This window comes from Macaca mulatta, chromosome 17 (assembly GCF_049350105.2).
Source record: "Macaca mulatta isolate MMU2019108-1 chromosome 17, T2T-MMU8v2.0, whole genome shotgun sequence".
Lineage (NCBI taxonomy): Eukaryota > Metazoa > Chordata > Mammalia > Primates > Cercopithecidae > Macaca > Macaca mulatta.
In genome coordinates, this window is record NC_133422.1 from 7051381 (window position 1) to 7066485 (window position 15105).

Consider the following 15105-nt stretch of genomic DNA (forward strand, 5'->3'; position numbering starts at 1 on the left):
AGCCGCCCAGAGCAGGCGCCATTCTCGTTTCCCTCTGTATCCCCAGCTGCTCCCGCAGAGCCTTGCACACAGCTCATGCTTAAAAGACCCTTGTGGAAGGAAGAAGAGAAGGAAGCCAGGGAATGAGGGAGGGAGAGAGAGGAATGGAGAGGTCGGTAGAAAGGATGGATGGAGGGGAGATACAACAATAGCAACGGGTATCAATCTCCACTTTACGTGCATAGACACGGCCTGAGAACGGGCCGGCCATGAAAGCTGGGGTTTTATTTTAGGACTTCATGTCTCCTTTCCGTTATCTCACTCCCCAGAATCCCAAAAGCTGTGATGGACTAGGAGGGTGCCCAGATCCCCAGGTGCCTGTCCTGACGTGGTGGCCTCAGGGCGCGGCTGCCCCTCTGTGGCCAATGACCCTGGCAAATATCCCAGTGGCGTATTGGGAGGTTTAGACCTTCCAAATACCTTTGCTACCCGCCAGTGCCAACTGGGGCCTGCAGAGAGGCCACTCCCCTCTGCCCCTCAATTGCTTCTTGACATTGTATTTATTTATTTACTTATTTATTTTATATTTTTAAAAATTTTTTGTAGAGACAGGATCTTGCTGTATTGCCCAGGCTGGTCTTGAACTCCTGGCCTCACCCGATCTTCCAACCTCAGCCTCCCAAAGTGTTGGGATTCCAGGTGGGAGCCACCATGCTTGGGCTATTTTTTGTTTGTTTGTTTTTTAATTTTTTGTGTCTTGACATCTTAGGCAAGAAATTCAGAAGCCTCTCTCAGAGGCCAAGGTAGACGAAGTGTGCTCCCCTCCCTTGCTGCTTCCCTGCACCTCCCCACTCCCAGGGAGCCTCTTGGGGCCACCCTCCCACCCCACATTGGTTCCTGCTATCTACGGACTGCTCCTAGGCAATACTGCGGCTCGGGTCAGGCCGAGGGGAGCTGTGTGGACCTGCTGGGGAGCAGGGAGTTTCCAAGCTCAGTGCCCCTGCTGTTTGCTCACCTGTCATTTCAGCTTTGTGACAAGCCTGACATGAAAAGGGGAGAGGGCACATTTTTGGCAGGAGAGGTAATTCATCGGAAGGCTGCTGGTGATAAACATGCCCGTTGGGTGTTCGCTTGCAGCCCTGGGTCTGCCACGTGGCCAGTCCCCTGTTAATGCATAACCAGTGAGTGCCACTCTTGGACAGGTGCACAGACCTGGCTATACCCCAGGCCCTTGCTTCCCACTCCTGATGAGAGCTTTGGAGTAGAATTAGGTAAGAAGAGGTTATTAGCCATACAGACACAGGCCTGGAAGTGCTCGAAGGCTGTGCGTGTCCCAGAGAGCAGTCTTGGGAAGAGTTGAAGAATAGTAGCTCATTCAGACAACAGGTAATTGGTTGAAATAAGTTTCTAAATGGCACCAAACCCAGAGTGAACTTGATGGCTGGAGGGGGTGGGAGCAGGTTTTCTCCAGAAAACCTTTTCTTGAAATATACATACAGAAAAGTACACAAATCACAAGTGTACGGCTTGATAAATTCCCACCAAGTGAACCTGCCCATGTAACCTGTACCTGTTTTTAGATTTAAAAACAGAGGGCTAGGTGCGGTGGCTCACACCTGTAATCCCAGCACTTTGGGAGGCCGAGGTGGGCGGATCACAAGGTCAGGAGATCAAGACCATCCTGGCTAACACGGTGAAACGTCATCTCTACTAAAAATACAAAAAAATTAGCCAGGCATGGTGGCAGGCGCCTGTAGTCCCAGCTGCTGGGGAGGCTGAGGCAGCAGAATGGCGTGAACCTCGGAGGCGGAGCTTGCCGTGAGCTGAGATCGCGCCACTGCTCTCCAGCCTGGGTGACAGAGCGAGACTCCATCTCAAAAAACAAAAAAAAAAAAAAAACAGAGCATGGCCAACACCCCAGAAACCCCTTTCTACCCAACTCAGGTAACACCATCCTGACTCCAAAAACCACAGTTAAGCGTTGCCTGTTTTGAGATTTCATGTAAACAGCGTCGTATAGCAAGTTCTCTTTTGTGTCCGCTGCTCTTGTTCAGCGTGATGCAGGAGGGGCTCGTCCGTGTGGCTGCTCATGGTTGTAGCTCATTCACTCTCACTGCTGAGTGGTATTCCAGAGAGAGGGACAGAGAGAGAGAGAGAGAGAGCCTCACTCTCACTGTGTTGCCCAGGCTGGAGTGAGTGTAGTGGCACAATCACAGCTCACTGCCACTCTTTCTAACTCCTGTGCTCAAGCAATCCTCCCACCTCAGTCCCCAGAGTAACTGGGTCTACAGGTGCACCCCACCACACTCGGCTACTTTTTTTAAATTTTTTTGTAGAGACAGGGTCTTGTTATATTGCCCAGGGAGGTGAGCTCTCAAACCACTGGGCTCAAGTAATCCTCCCACCTCAGCCTCCCAAAGTGCTGGGATTACAGGCATGAACTACTGTACCTGGACTGCCCACTCTACTATTAATGGATGTGTAGGTGGCTTACAATGAGTAAAATACACGTGCATGTACTTTTAGTACATACTTAGTTTTCATTTACCACAGAGTGTGAACGGCCTTCTGGAACTTCTCACGGGGCGGGGAAATCTTGAACCGCAACACAGCTTGCTATGCACACGTCACACTGGGAATCAGCTGGTTTCGCGTTCCCTGGTCTGATGCTTAGATTGGTCTGGGCAGGGAAACCCAGGCAATACACATGGACTGGGCCAATTGCAACGCACGCATTTCTGTTGTATGCACACTGGGATTTGGGACAGGCTGGACACGATGGGGTCTGCAAGGTTCTTTTTCTCGCTGAGTTAGGCAAGCCATGAATACGAAAAGGGAATGCTTGTATAGTATCTACTTTTCCTTAATGAAAATAGATATAAACGCAGGGAGAGAAAGAGATAACATGCTACTAAAATGCAGGCCAATGGCTCTTAAAAATATCACAGCTCCCAGCAAGTGGGTCGTAAATGTGGCTGGCAGAGACGACGTGCGTAGGGGGGCAGGTGGAATGCAGGGTTTGGGAGAGTGTTCAATGCAAGCAGGATGGTTGGGAGAAGGGTGCAGGCACTGGTGTTGCTGGGCTGAGCTGAGTCACTCGTTCCCCAAGGACCCTGTCTGCCAGCAGGAAGTGCCAGATGGGGAGGCACTCAGCAAGTGATTGAGGACAAGCAGAGCACCACCGCCAGGCCCTCTGCAGCATGACTGCACCCCAAAGGGTGCTGCTAGAGGCTGAGGAGGGTTCACCTGAGCCTCCATCTCTCCATCTCTGGAACCTCCCTCACCTTTCCATGCAATAAGCAGAGTGACTTCCCCATTCCACATGCGTTGCCTCGCTCTTCTGGCCCAGCCCAACCTCTAAGCCTTGGACCAGGAAATGTGAAACCAGTTGATGTGCACCTATAAAGTTGTGTTATGGTTCAAGACTTCCTCACTTCACGAAAAGTTCCATAAAGGCCCTCCTCATTCCATGTTAAATGAAAAATGAGCAAGTGCCCACGAGGAAGGGTGCCTCTTTTTAAAAATATTACCATGATAGCTGGGCAAGGTGGCATGCTCCTGTAGTCCCAGTTATTCAGGAGGCTGAGGTGGGAGGATGGCTTGACGACAGGAGTTTGAGTCTGCAGTGTGCTATAACAGCGTCTGTGAATGGCCACTGCACTCCAACCAGGGCAGCATAGCAAGACCCCATCTCACACACACACACACACACACACACACACACACACAGATACACACACACACAGATGTGTCTCACCCTCAGCTAAATCCAAATACTCATGGCGATGTTAGTATCACTCAAAGCAGCCCAGAAAAGGGGAAACAGCAGCTCCCTGGAAGGTTAGCTGTTCTACTAAGAAGCCGCCAACTTTCCTCATATCCATCTTAACCTTTCACTTTGCTTTTCTAAATGAGAACGGGCCTTGTGGCCACTGGGAAAAGCAGAAAAGCCCAGGAAATTAATATCACCATGAATATCTGGATTTTGCTGAAGGTCAGAAGAAATGGGTGGCAGAATAAAGAGAAAAAGAAACACTGACAGATGGAATCCCTTCACAGGCGGAATCCCTGCCAGGCCACTTTAAGTATTAAGAAAAGTGATCAGGTGGCAGAGCAATCCATGGAGGCTTCAGACTGATGCCCAGTGACAGCTGACTGCAAGCAAAGTCAAAGTGGTTGAGGCCGCTTTAATATACTCCGGATTCACGAGTCCAGTTTAAATACTCCCTATTCACATCCAATTTAAACCTGCATCCCCTGCGTGGGCAATGGATGTAAACGCTGAGAGAGCCAAAGCTAAGTGTGGCCCCCTGCCAGGCCAGCTGCTCCCTCTGTTCTCAGCAGCTTTCACTGGCCCTGGGAAGGTTCCAATCTCGGCTCCCACTGGCGGGGAAAGACCGCCCCACTCCTGGCATGGGGGAGGCCCTGGAGCTCTCCTTTCCTCCTGAAGGCCCACGCAGCGCAGCCGCTGGGGAAGGCAGGGAAGCCCAAGAAAAGCCCATTCTGATCGAGAAAAGCAAAGTGAAAGGTTAAGGTGGATATGAGGCAAGCTGGCGGCTTCTTGGTAGAACCTAATCTCCGGGGAGGTGCTGTTTCCCCTTTCTGGGCTGCCTTGAGTGCGATTGACAAGTCAACTTGGCCCCATCCGCTCCCTGACTGAATTTACCCTGATTCTCTCCGGAACGCAGGACCCAGCACCTCTACAGATGCATCTCCCCTGACAGCTCCATCTGCACCCGAGCCCTTTGACTGTCAGTTTAGTGAGTCCCAGGAGCTCTAACTGGATGCACGCTGCTGTGAAGCACTGCGCATGTCTGCCGCAGGATACGGACCACCCTCATAAACATCCGAGGCAGTGCTGAGGTACTAATGAGCCTGCACTTGTGCCCTACACCTCTTTAGGGAGAAAAAAGACATCTAACTCATCCAAGTGGGCCTCCCAGCAATAGCTCACCCAGTTATTTTTTTATGAGACTGTTATCACCGGCAGCCCCAAGATTAATAAAAATGGAGAGTAATAAAAGAAATCACAGAGGAAACTGATGCTATCAACTATGTAATAAAAGAGAGAAAGCAGGCTTCGTTTGTAATGACAAATTCTCCCTGTCTCGCCAAGCTCAGAAATAAAGCCCCGAAGGAACGGTGTAGTAGGGTGTAGTACATGGTTTCGGATGTGTAGACCACACTAGCGCCAGGTAAGTCTCTCTCAGTGGCATTCTCTGCTCTATGCAAACCAGAGAGCTCCCTTCCACGTGAACTCGAGGGTAGTGGAAGGAAGAGATCTTCTGTCTCGTCTATGTCTAAACTTCCCACCACCCCTAGACGAGGGTGCTACCCTCCTCATCACCACCCTCTCCTTAGCTTAGGGCAGCCGCAGCCAAGGCCCCATAAGTGCCTGTCTAAGGTCAGCTCCATGACCTTGGTGCTACTGGGGACTAATGCCTGGGGTCCTGCAGCTGGCCTTTTCTGCACTTGACCCCAGCCACTCTTTCTCCTATCTCCCTAAGGAAGCCAGCAGAGCCTCAGCCAAATCCAAGTCCACAAAGCCACCTCGGAAGCAACGCACCCGCATCCTGTGCTGCCTCCAGGCTCTCTGGGCGGGTTCTCCCTGAGCCCTTCCAGATGGCTTCTGTTTGCTCCTCTCTTCACCAGATCTGCACATGTGGCCATCAGAAGGCAGCCGGGCTGGCGCTGGGTGAGGCCGAAGGGCAGTGGGATAGGGGGAAGAGGGAGGGGAGGATGTGTGCAGGAGACTCCCGGGACCCAGCCCTGTTCCCATCTCCTGCCTGGGACCCCGAGCTCCACAGCTGGGGTTTGTAGCCGAGAGCTTGCTCTCCACTGCAGAGCGAGAGGCTCACAGACGAGCCACGACGTGGACTCCAGTGCATGGTGCGGTCTCTGTGTCTCCCTCACTGAGCACAGGAAGGAAACGGGAGAGAATCACCTTTCTCCTTTTCTACTCCACAAATGCTGACCCCAATCCTAACCTGGTTTTCCCAGCAACACAGATGTGATGAGGGATTGCTTTGAGCTTGGGGTCATCCCTGCATTTTGGAAAGAGCCCTGTGCCACCTGCAGTGATAAAAAGGACCAGGGAGATGTAGCCCCAGTCAAGGGGGCCAAACTTCAAAGAGAATATGGAAACAACTCAGATCCAAATAAATGTAGCCACCGCAGGGCTGCCTCCAGCTCTGAGCCCGTGGGCATGTGTGCTGAGGGTGCAGGAGAGAGCAGAGATGGGGCCCATGCAGCGGGGCCCGAAGCACACGACACTCCTTTGTCACCCAGCTTTGAGGAAAGGAAGGCCAGTCTAGATCAGGAGAATGGTCACAAGGGCAAGGTCTAGGAGGTGGTCCATTAGTGAGGAGGAGGGAAAGCAACAGTGGTGTGGGACAGGCGGGGTGCCTGTGGGAACGGGCGTGATGTGAGATGCAGCTCAGAGCGCTGGAAAAGCAAGGGGACAAAGCACATTCGGGATGCAGGGACTTTGTGGGGGCCAGAGCTTTCCCGTGAAACCTGGGAAGTTGAGAGGGCATCATCCAGGATTACCAAGACCCTTCCCCAACTTTAATTACGGAGGACTTTCCCATGGTTAGCAAGCAAGCTAGGTGAGGCTGCTGGGGGCAGCCATTTTGCTTCCTCTACAGATGCGGCAAACAGCTCTGGCCCATCTCTGCTCCTGTGCAGACACATAGTGGGAGAAAGAGCGAGAACACATGGCAAAGGGAGAATTTCAGAGCAGGATGCATCCCTAAGCCCCAGCTGCCAGGACTGAGACCAGGAGTCCCCAAGGACTGCAGCCGTGACTGATCCAGGCCTCGGTACCCTCCCATCTCTGAGGTTTTCTGCTGTGCCCAGTGTCGCTTCAGGGCATTCTCCTGGTGGAGACTTGGGACGCTCAGCGTCAGAGCCTCCCGGCAGCATGAGGAAGGGGGTGCAAACAACGCAGAAGACCCAGCTCCCCGAGAGGGGCCTGACTCCTGCATCCAGTGAGGGCTGAGCCAGAGCCAAGCAGAGCCTATCAGTGCACAATCCAAACACCAGCCAAGGCCCCGTGGCCAGGCCAGTCATAAACCCATGGCCGCAAAAACAGGCCAGAGAGCCCAGGAATACAGCCCTGCCTGGGTAATGATTAACAGGCAGCCAGGGGTCCTGGAGGTCAGAGCGATAATGAGAAAGTTTCCCTGAACTCTCTCAAGTGCAGAGGGCCTGGGGAGGGGCCCTGCTGGCGCCGACTCCTGGGCAAACACTTCCTGCCCCTCTCTTTTCAACGACCAAACAGCCTCAGCCCCTCTCACCTCCTTCCTGAGGGCTGGGGAACTACATCACAACCTCGGGGCCTCAGGGCCCTGGTAAAATGCACCGGGAAGAGCCAATGAGGGCATCTTCCCAGGAGGCTGAATTTCCTGATAAGCCCTTCCAAGAAGACAGGGCTTCGTGCTTATCTTTATGGCCTGACATGTCCTAAGACAGTGGGAGCCACTCTGCTTGAGTGAAACTAGCATATTATGTTCAGCGAGACTTTCTGCTTTCTGATTTTTCTGGTGCTTTTGTATCTTGCAGTGGAATTCTCCAGCAACTTTCTTCTGAAATTCCCAAACAACTTCCAGGGCACAACTCCTGCCTCGGTTTAAGTTAAGGAAGGTTGCTAAGGCCCCACCGTGTGTCCAGTTGGGGTGCTTTGCACACGGTGAAAAATCGTTCCCTCACTGGGAAGGCAAAATTAACCTAGAGGAAAACATAACAATGGAAAAAACTTTAAGGTGAAGGGCCTCTGAAGTCTCCCTGTGTTCTAGGAAATCATCATGTCAGCTGAGGATTAAAGAGGTCTGTCCCCTCAATTCACAGAGATCATTGAAATGACCTGACCAGGCACGGCGGCTCATGCTTGCAATCCCAGCACTTTGGGAGGCCAAGGCAGGAAGATGACTCAGACCAGCCTGAGCAACATAGGTAGACCTCATCTCCACAAAAGAAACAAATGAACAAAACATTAGCCAGGTGCGGTGGCACATGTCTGTGGTCCCAGCTACTCAGGAGGCTGAGGTGGGAAGAGCACTTGAGCCCAAACAGTCGAGGCTGCAGTGAGCCACGATTGCACCCCTGTACTCCAGCCTGAGTGACAGAACAAAAACACCGTCTCAGAAAATAAAATAAAATAAGTGTCAAAAAATTAAAAAGAAATGATTCACTTGAGCACATATGGTTGTCAATGATCAAGATGGCGCCATGTTAAGGCTGGGCACAGTGGCTCACACCTGTGATCCTAGCACTTTGGGAGGCCGAGGAGGGTAAATCACTTGAGTCCAGGAGTTCAAGACCAGCCTTGGCAATAGGGCTAAACCCGATTGCTACAAAAAAAAAAAAAAAAAAATAGCTGGGAGTGGTTGGTGTGTGCCTGTAGTCCCAACTACTCAGGAAGCTGAAGTTGAGAGAATTGCTTGAGTCTGGGGAGCAGAGGTTGCAGTGAGCTGAGGTCATGCCACTGCACTCCAGCCTGACACAGCAAGACCCTGTCTCAAAAAAAAAAAAAAAAAAAGGCAAGCACCTTGAGCAACTCTCCCGAGGCTGGCTCCTGCACGTCTTCCCATCCACCAACAGAGTCTCAGTTCATAGCCGTTGTCACACCATCTGTCACTCCACTGTCCTGTCTTCCTCTCAACGGAGGGTGATGTTTAGAAGCGTGATTCCTATCTAATACTGAAGCCAGAGGCTCTTCCAACACTTCCCGGAGTCTTCTTGTAGAAAAGGAGCTATGGATGTTTCCTTGAAAATCAGCCTTGATTCCTGTGACACACCCATCACATGCTGCTCAAAGCTATCCCAGGATATTACCAAATATTGACACCCTGTCCTGAGTGAGCAGGTAGCAGTGCCGAGGTAAGACAAGTTCCCAGCTCTGGAGTCTTCCTACTCCAGGAGGCCAGTCCTGAGCAGTGTGATTCCTGTGTTATCTAATTCATCAACTAACTTCCATTAAGACACCACCGCGGAGTAAGCCATTTTCATTTCCAGTGTCTGTTGGGCGAGTCGGTTTTCACATTGTTCAGATGTGTGTGACAACACTGGTCTACTTTTAAATATGTTAAATATTAAAGTGTCCACAACATTGTGTGCTCCTGATGGAAATAACACCACCATCTGTAAAGTAAGTATTCTTGACAGGAAAAAAAATATATATCAAACCCAATCCAGCTACTAGATCTAACTACTAGTTGACAGGAAATAGAAGACTAGGGACAAAATGTTAAAGGGCACCCAGGGCTACAATCGGCAGAATCCAGAACGTGGAAACTCCCCATCAGCTGACACCTGTCATGGCTGGATGATAGAATATGGGGGGTTGTTGTATCATTTGCTCTACTTTTGTGAAATGTTTTATAATAATGGGTTAAAAATACTTAAAAGTGTTTATATATACTCGGCCACAAATCCAAAATAACATCCAATCAGACGCCTCTCCATAACCCACTGTGATGGGTGACAGTGACAACAGATATCTGAAAAAGGATCAAAATCTCTTCATCCTGCCTCACCTCCCTGCTGACCTGAAGCTGATGCAGACCCAGGTGAACTGGTCAGGGGCCATCGCAAGCCCTTTTTCCCCGAGGGTCATGAACTAGCACAGCTCCTGGGGCTGGGGATGAGGAGCCTGCAGAGGCTCTGCCATCCTCGTACAGACCCATCGGACTCTGAATCAGAGTCAGTACCACGGCTCCAAGGACACCGAATGTGGGTGTGGAGGGTGATGCTGGCCTGAGTTCTCAGGCCTGGGCTCCAGATCTGACTCTGCCGCTTACTACCTGAATGACTTCAGGTAAATCACTTAACTTCTCTGAGGGTCCATGTTTTTCTCTACCAAAAAAGGAGAATCAGGCCAGGCGCGGTGGTTCATGCCTGTAATCCCAGCACTTTGGGAGGCCGAGGCAGGCGGATCACTTGAGCTCACAAGCTCAAGTCCAGCCTGGCCAAGGTGGCAAAACCCCATCTCTACAAAAATACAAAAATTTGCCAAGTATGGTGGTGCTTACCTATACTCTGGAGGCTGAGGGGGGAGGACGGCTTGAGCCCAGGAGGCAGAGGTTGCAGTGAGCCGAGATCGCACCACTACACTCCAGCTTGGGTAATAGAGCCAGACTTTGTCTCAAAAAAAATAAAAAGAGACTCATTCACTCAATAAACACTTGTGAAGGATGTGAAAATGAGGTAGACAACAATCCCTGTAGTCAGGGAGCAAGGATTGTGCACACAGAATACTGTTACACAGGGCAGGGCTGGTTGGGAGACGGGCCATTGGGGAGGTGAACACCACTGAGTGGTCCCAGCGGAACAGGTTCACTTCTCTCTGCATATCAGGGAAGGCTCCCTGGAGCAGGTGGCATTTCAGCTGGACCCTGACAGATGGCTCTCAGCAGGTGGATGTGGAAGAGGAGGGCATGCCGGTAGAGGGAGTGCTGAGCCTACAGCAGGTTCCGGGTTTTGCTGGAGCCCAGAGCCTAAGAAGGAAGCTGTGAATGATCAGGCAGGTAAGGCCAGCAGCGAAGGCCCTGAAAACTGCCCAGGGTCCAGGGATTTGGAAGGCCATGGGAGGCCATTTGGAAACTTTTGAGAAGGGTCCTTTAACCAGGACTGTTCTTTAAGAGTATTATAAAGAGGATGGACTGGAGAGAAAGGCTTCATCCTAGTTACCCTCTAGGAAGAGAAGAGCCCATTTCGCTTCTCCATGAACTGTTTCTGATAGAAACGACGCAGACACGTCGGCCTGTGCAGCAGGGCTTCCTTCTCCGGGAGAAAGACTGCACACACACATACTCACACGACACACACCACACACACACACACCTCACAAACACAACACACACCACACACCACACACATACAACACAAACACACCACACACACAGCACAAACACACCACACACACTTCACAAACACAACACACACCACACACCACACACACATACAACACAAACACACCACACACACAACACAAACACACCACACACACCTCACAACACATACATGATACATACACACCACACACACCACACACACACAACACACACCTCACAAACACAACACACATACACCACACACACACAACACAAACACACCACACACACAGCACAAACACACCACACACACCTCACAAACACAACACACATACACCACACACCACACACACATAACACAAACACACCACACACACAACACAAACACACCACACACACCTCACAAACACAACACACATACACCACACACCACACACACAACACAAACACCACACACACCTCACAAACACAACACACACCACACACCACACACATACAACACAAACACACCACACACACAGCACAAACACACCACACACACCTCACAAACACAACACACATACACCACACACCACACAAACACAAACACCACACACACCTCACAACACATACATGATACATACACACCACACACACCACACACATACAACACACACCTCACAACACACTCAGGACACATACACAACACACACACCACACACACACCACACACACCACACGTACACAACACACACACCACACACACCACACACAACAGAAACACATCACACACACAACACAAACACACCACACACACCTCACACCACACACACACACCACACACAACACATACACAACATACACACCACACATACACAACACGCCCACCACACATGACACACACAACAGAAACACACCACACACACAACACAAACACACCACACACACTTCAATTCTCACCACACACACACCACACACACGACACATACACAACATACACACCACACATACACAACACACACACCACACATGACACACACAACACAGACATACCACACACACCACACACCACACACAACACAAACACCACACACAACACGCACAACACACCACACACAACACAAATGCACCACACACCACACACATACCCCACACACACCACACACCACACACACACAACACATACATAACACACATGACACACATACAACACAAACATACCACACACACCACACACCACACACACAACACAAACACACCACACACAGCACACAACACACAACACACATACACAACACACTCCCCACACCCACACTACACATGATATGCACACAAAACAAACACACCACACACACCACACACCACATACACACACACACGATACATACACAATACACACACTACACAACACACTACACACACACCACACATGACACACACACAACACGTACCACACACACCACACACACAACACAAACACCACACACAACACAAACACCACACACAACACACATAGCACACACAACAGAAACACACCACACATACCACACACATATCCCCCACACACCACATGCACATCATACACTATACACAACACACACACACCGCACACACACCACACATGACACACACAACACAAACATACCACACACACCACACGCACATCATACACCACACATACCACACACAACACACATGCATGCCACACACACCACACACCACATACCACACACCACACGCACATCACATACCACACACACAACACACGCACACCACACTCACACCACATGCAACATACACACCACACATAATGCACAACACACACAACACACACCACACACAACATACAATACACGCACACCACACACATCACACATCACACACAACACACCACAGACAACACACAACACATGACACATGCACACCACACACACACACCACTCCACAACCACACGACACACACAAACACAGTTTTGTGAATCAGGAGGTATTGGGCAGGAGTCTATGAACCATATAGGAGAGAAAGCACAGCTGGAAATATGTCAGCCTCTAAGATGCAGACACCGTTAAGGGCGAAACCCTGAGACACGGGGAAAATGATGTCTCCTCTTTTCTCCCATTTCAGAGAGGAGACTCCTCTTTGCATCTTGCCTTGGTTCATTCTGGAACCAAATTCTCCAGGACTCAGAGGATGGGAGCATACAGCGGATGGGGGCTGGCCCTTTCTGTCCTCTCTACAGAAGTAAACAACATTACAAAGGCAAAATGCATGCAAGTAAAAAAAAAAAGTTTCATAGAGGTGTGCTGGGGAGTTGATTCATAACCACATTCATTTTCTATTTGTGGTATTTGTCAGCTTTTTAAATTTGTAATTTACAATTGTACAGGAGGTTCGCTTGGGATCACAAGTTCAAGACCAGCCTGGGCAACATAATAAGACCCTGTCTCTGCAAAAGAAACCATCAATCAAAATATTGTCTGGGCGTGGTGGTGCCCGCCTGCGGTCCTGCTACTCGGGAGTCTGAGGTGGGAGGATCGCTTGAGCCCAAAAGTTCGAGGTGCAGTGAGCTGTGATGGTGCCGCTGCACTCCAGCCTCAGTGACAGAGCAAGATACTGTCTCAAAAAAGAATAATAATAAAATTAAATTTAAAACAATAAAAAAGAAATGACTCACTGCAGGACATGTGGTTGTCAACTATCAAATCCTATGATCCCCATTGTGAGAGACATTGTGATGAGATTTTCCTCTGCTCATTTTTTGCAACAATTCACTGTAGTAACCTTTGCATTCTTTCTCTTAAAAAAAAGAGACCCCACAAATCGTATAAGCTTTGGACCCCCCAAACTGTCATCTCAAGACCTCAGAATAGAAAGCACCCCTGCATTCACACTTCTCTTTTGCTGGTAGGGAAGGGGTGAGTGGGGGATATAGCCCCTTAAATGGGTAGGAGTCTGCTTCTCAGTCCTTTTGATAAAAGTGTGGATTCAGCTTATCTGACCAGCTAGGCAGGATTAGTATGTCCTTCTCATAGATGGAGAGTTAAGTGATTTGTCCACAGTCACACCCTGACAACCTAGCTGAGACCCCAGGCCCCAGGCTCCAGGCCACCTCACTTTCCCAGGACACGGAGAAACCAGGAATGCACCTGCCATCCGTAGCATCCTCCCTTCCTGGTTTTGATAAATCAGACTAATCCCTCTCCGCTTCTCCACTTCTCACTTCACCCCCTTTGTGGTCCCAATGAGAGATCACACAGCACATTTCATTTGTTGCAAAACCTTGTAATCACTTGGGCCGGGAACTGGCAAAAATCAGGTAACGATGGCAATGCTTGCTGGGGATCCCAAGGCCAAGGAAAAAGGAAAGACCCAGGAGTGCAGGGACTCGACCCTGCGGGGATCCTGTGCCTGGTGATGCCAAATCACCACGTTCTGCCTGAGCCCGGAGGCCGCCTGCTGAGCCCCGAGGGAGGCAGCAGGACTGAGGATCATGGAGGGCTTTTTTCACTTTGTTGAGAGCTGGACTTGGTATTGATGGGCAGGATTTAGAAATAGCAGCATAAAGAAGTGTGGGATTATGGCTGAATCTAATGTTGTTGAGAAGCATTTCTTTATTTTTAATGTTTTAATTTTTTTATTTTCACACGTTATTGGGGAACAGGTGGTGTTTGGTTACATGTGTAAGTTTTTTGGTGGTGATTTGTGAGATGTTGGTGCACCCATCACCTGAGAAGTACACCCTGTACCCAATTTGTGGTCTTTTGACCCTTATCCCCTTCCCTCCTTTTCCCTCTGAGTCCCCAGAGTCCACTGTGTCATTCTGTTTGTTTGTTTGTTTGTTTGTTTGTTTTTGAGACAAAGTCTCACTCTGTTGCCCAGGCTGGAGTGCAGTGGTGCGATCTCAGCTCACAGTAACCTCCGCCTCCCAGGTTCAAGCGATTCTTGTGCCTCAATCTCCCAAGAAGCTAGGATTACAGGCGCCACCCACTACGCCCAGATAATTTTTGTATTTTAGTAGAGATGTGTTTTCACCATGTTGGCCAGACTAGTCTCAAACTTCTGACCTCAGGTGATCCACCCACCTCGGCCTCCCAAAATGCTGGAATTACAGGCATTAGCCACTATGCCCAGCCCACTGTGTCATTCTTATGCTTTTGCATCCTCATTCTTATGCTTTTTGCATCCATCATAAGCTCATGTGGGAGCTTAGCTCCCACATACGAGTGAGAACATGCAGTGTTTGGTTTTCCATTCCTGAGTTACTTCACTTGGAATAACAGTCTCCACACCCAGTTAATTTTTGTACTTTTTGTA

General features: G+C 50.0%; 1 long non-coding RNA gene across 4 annotated transcripts; it reads left to right on the top strand.

Annotated features, from left to right (window-relative positions):
• The first annotated feature begins 888 nt into the window (after positions 1 to 888).
• LOC144336309 (uncharacterized) lies at positions 889 to 13481 on the top strand. 4 transcript variants are annotated; one of them, XR_013407952.1, is made up of 6 exons: positions 889 to 1365; positions 4668 to 5174; positions 5487 to 5674; positions 7543 to 10505; positions 12916 to 13089; positions 13178 to 13481. It is a non-coding gene; the product is annotated as an uncharacterized LOC144336309 (long non-coding RNA). The 4 variants fall into 4 exon arrangements; XR_013407951.1 differs by lacking the exon at positions 889 to 1365 and having other exon boundaries at positions 3981 to 5174; XR_013407954.1 differs by lacking the exon at positions 889 to 1365 and having other exon boundaries at positions 3981 to 5174; positions 12916 to 13065.
• The last annotated feature ends 1624 nt before the right edge of the window (positions 13482 to 15105 follow it).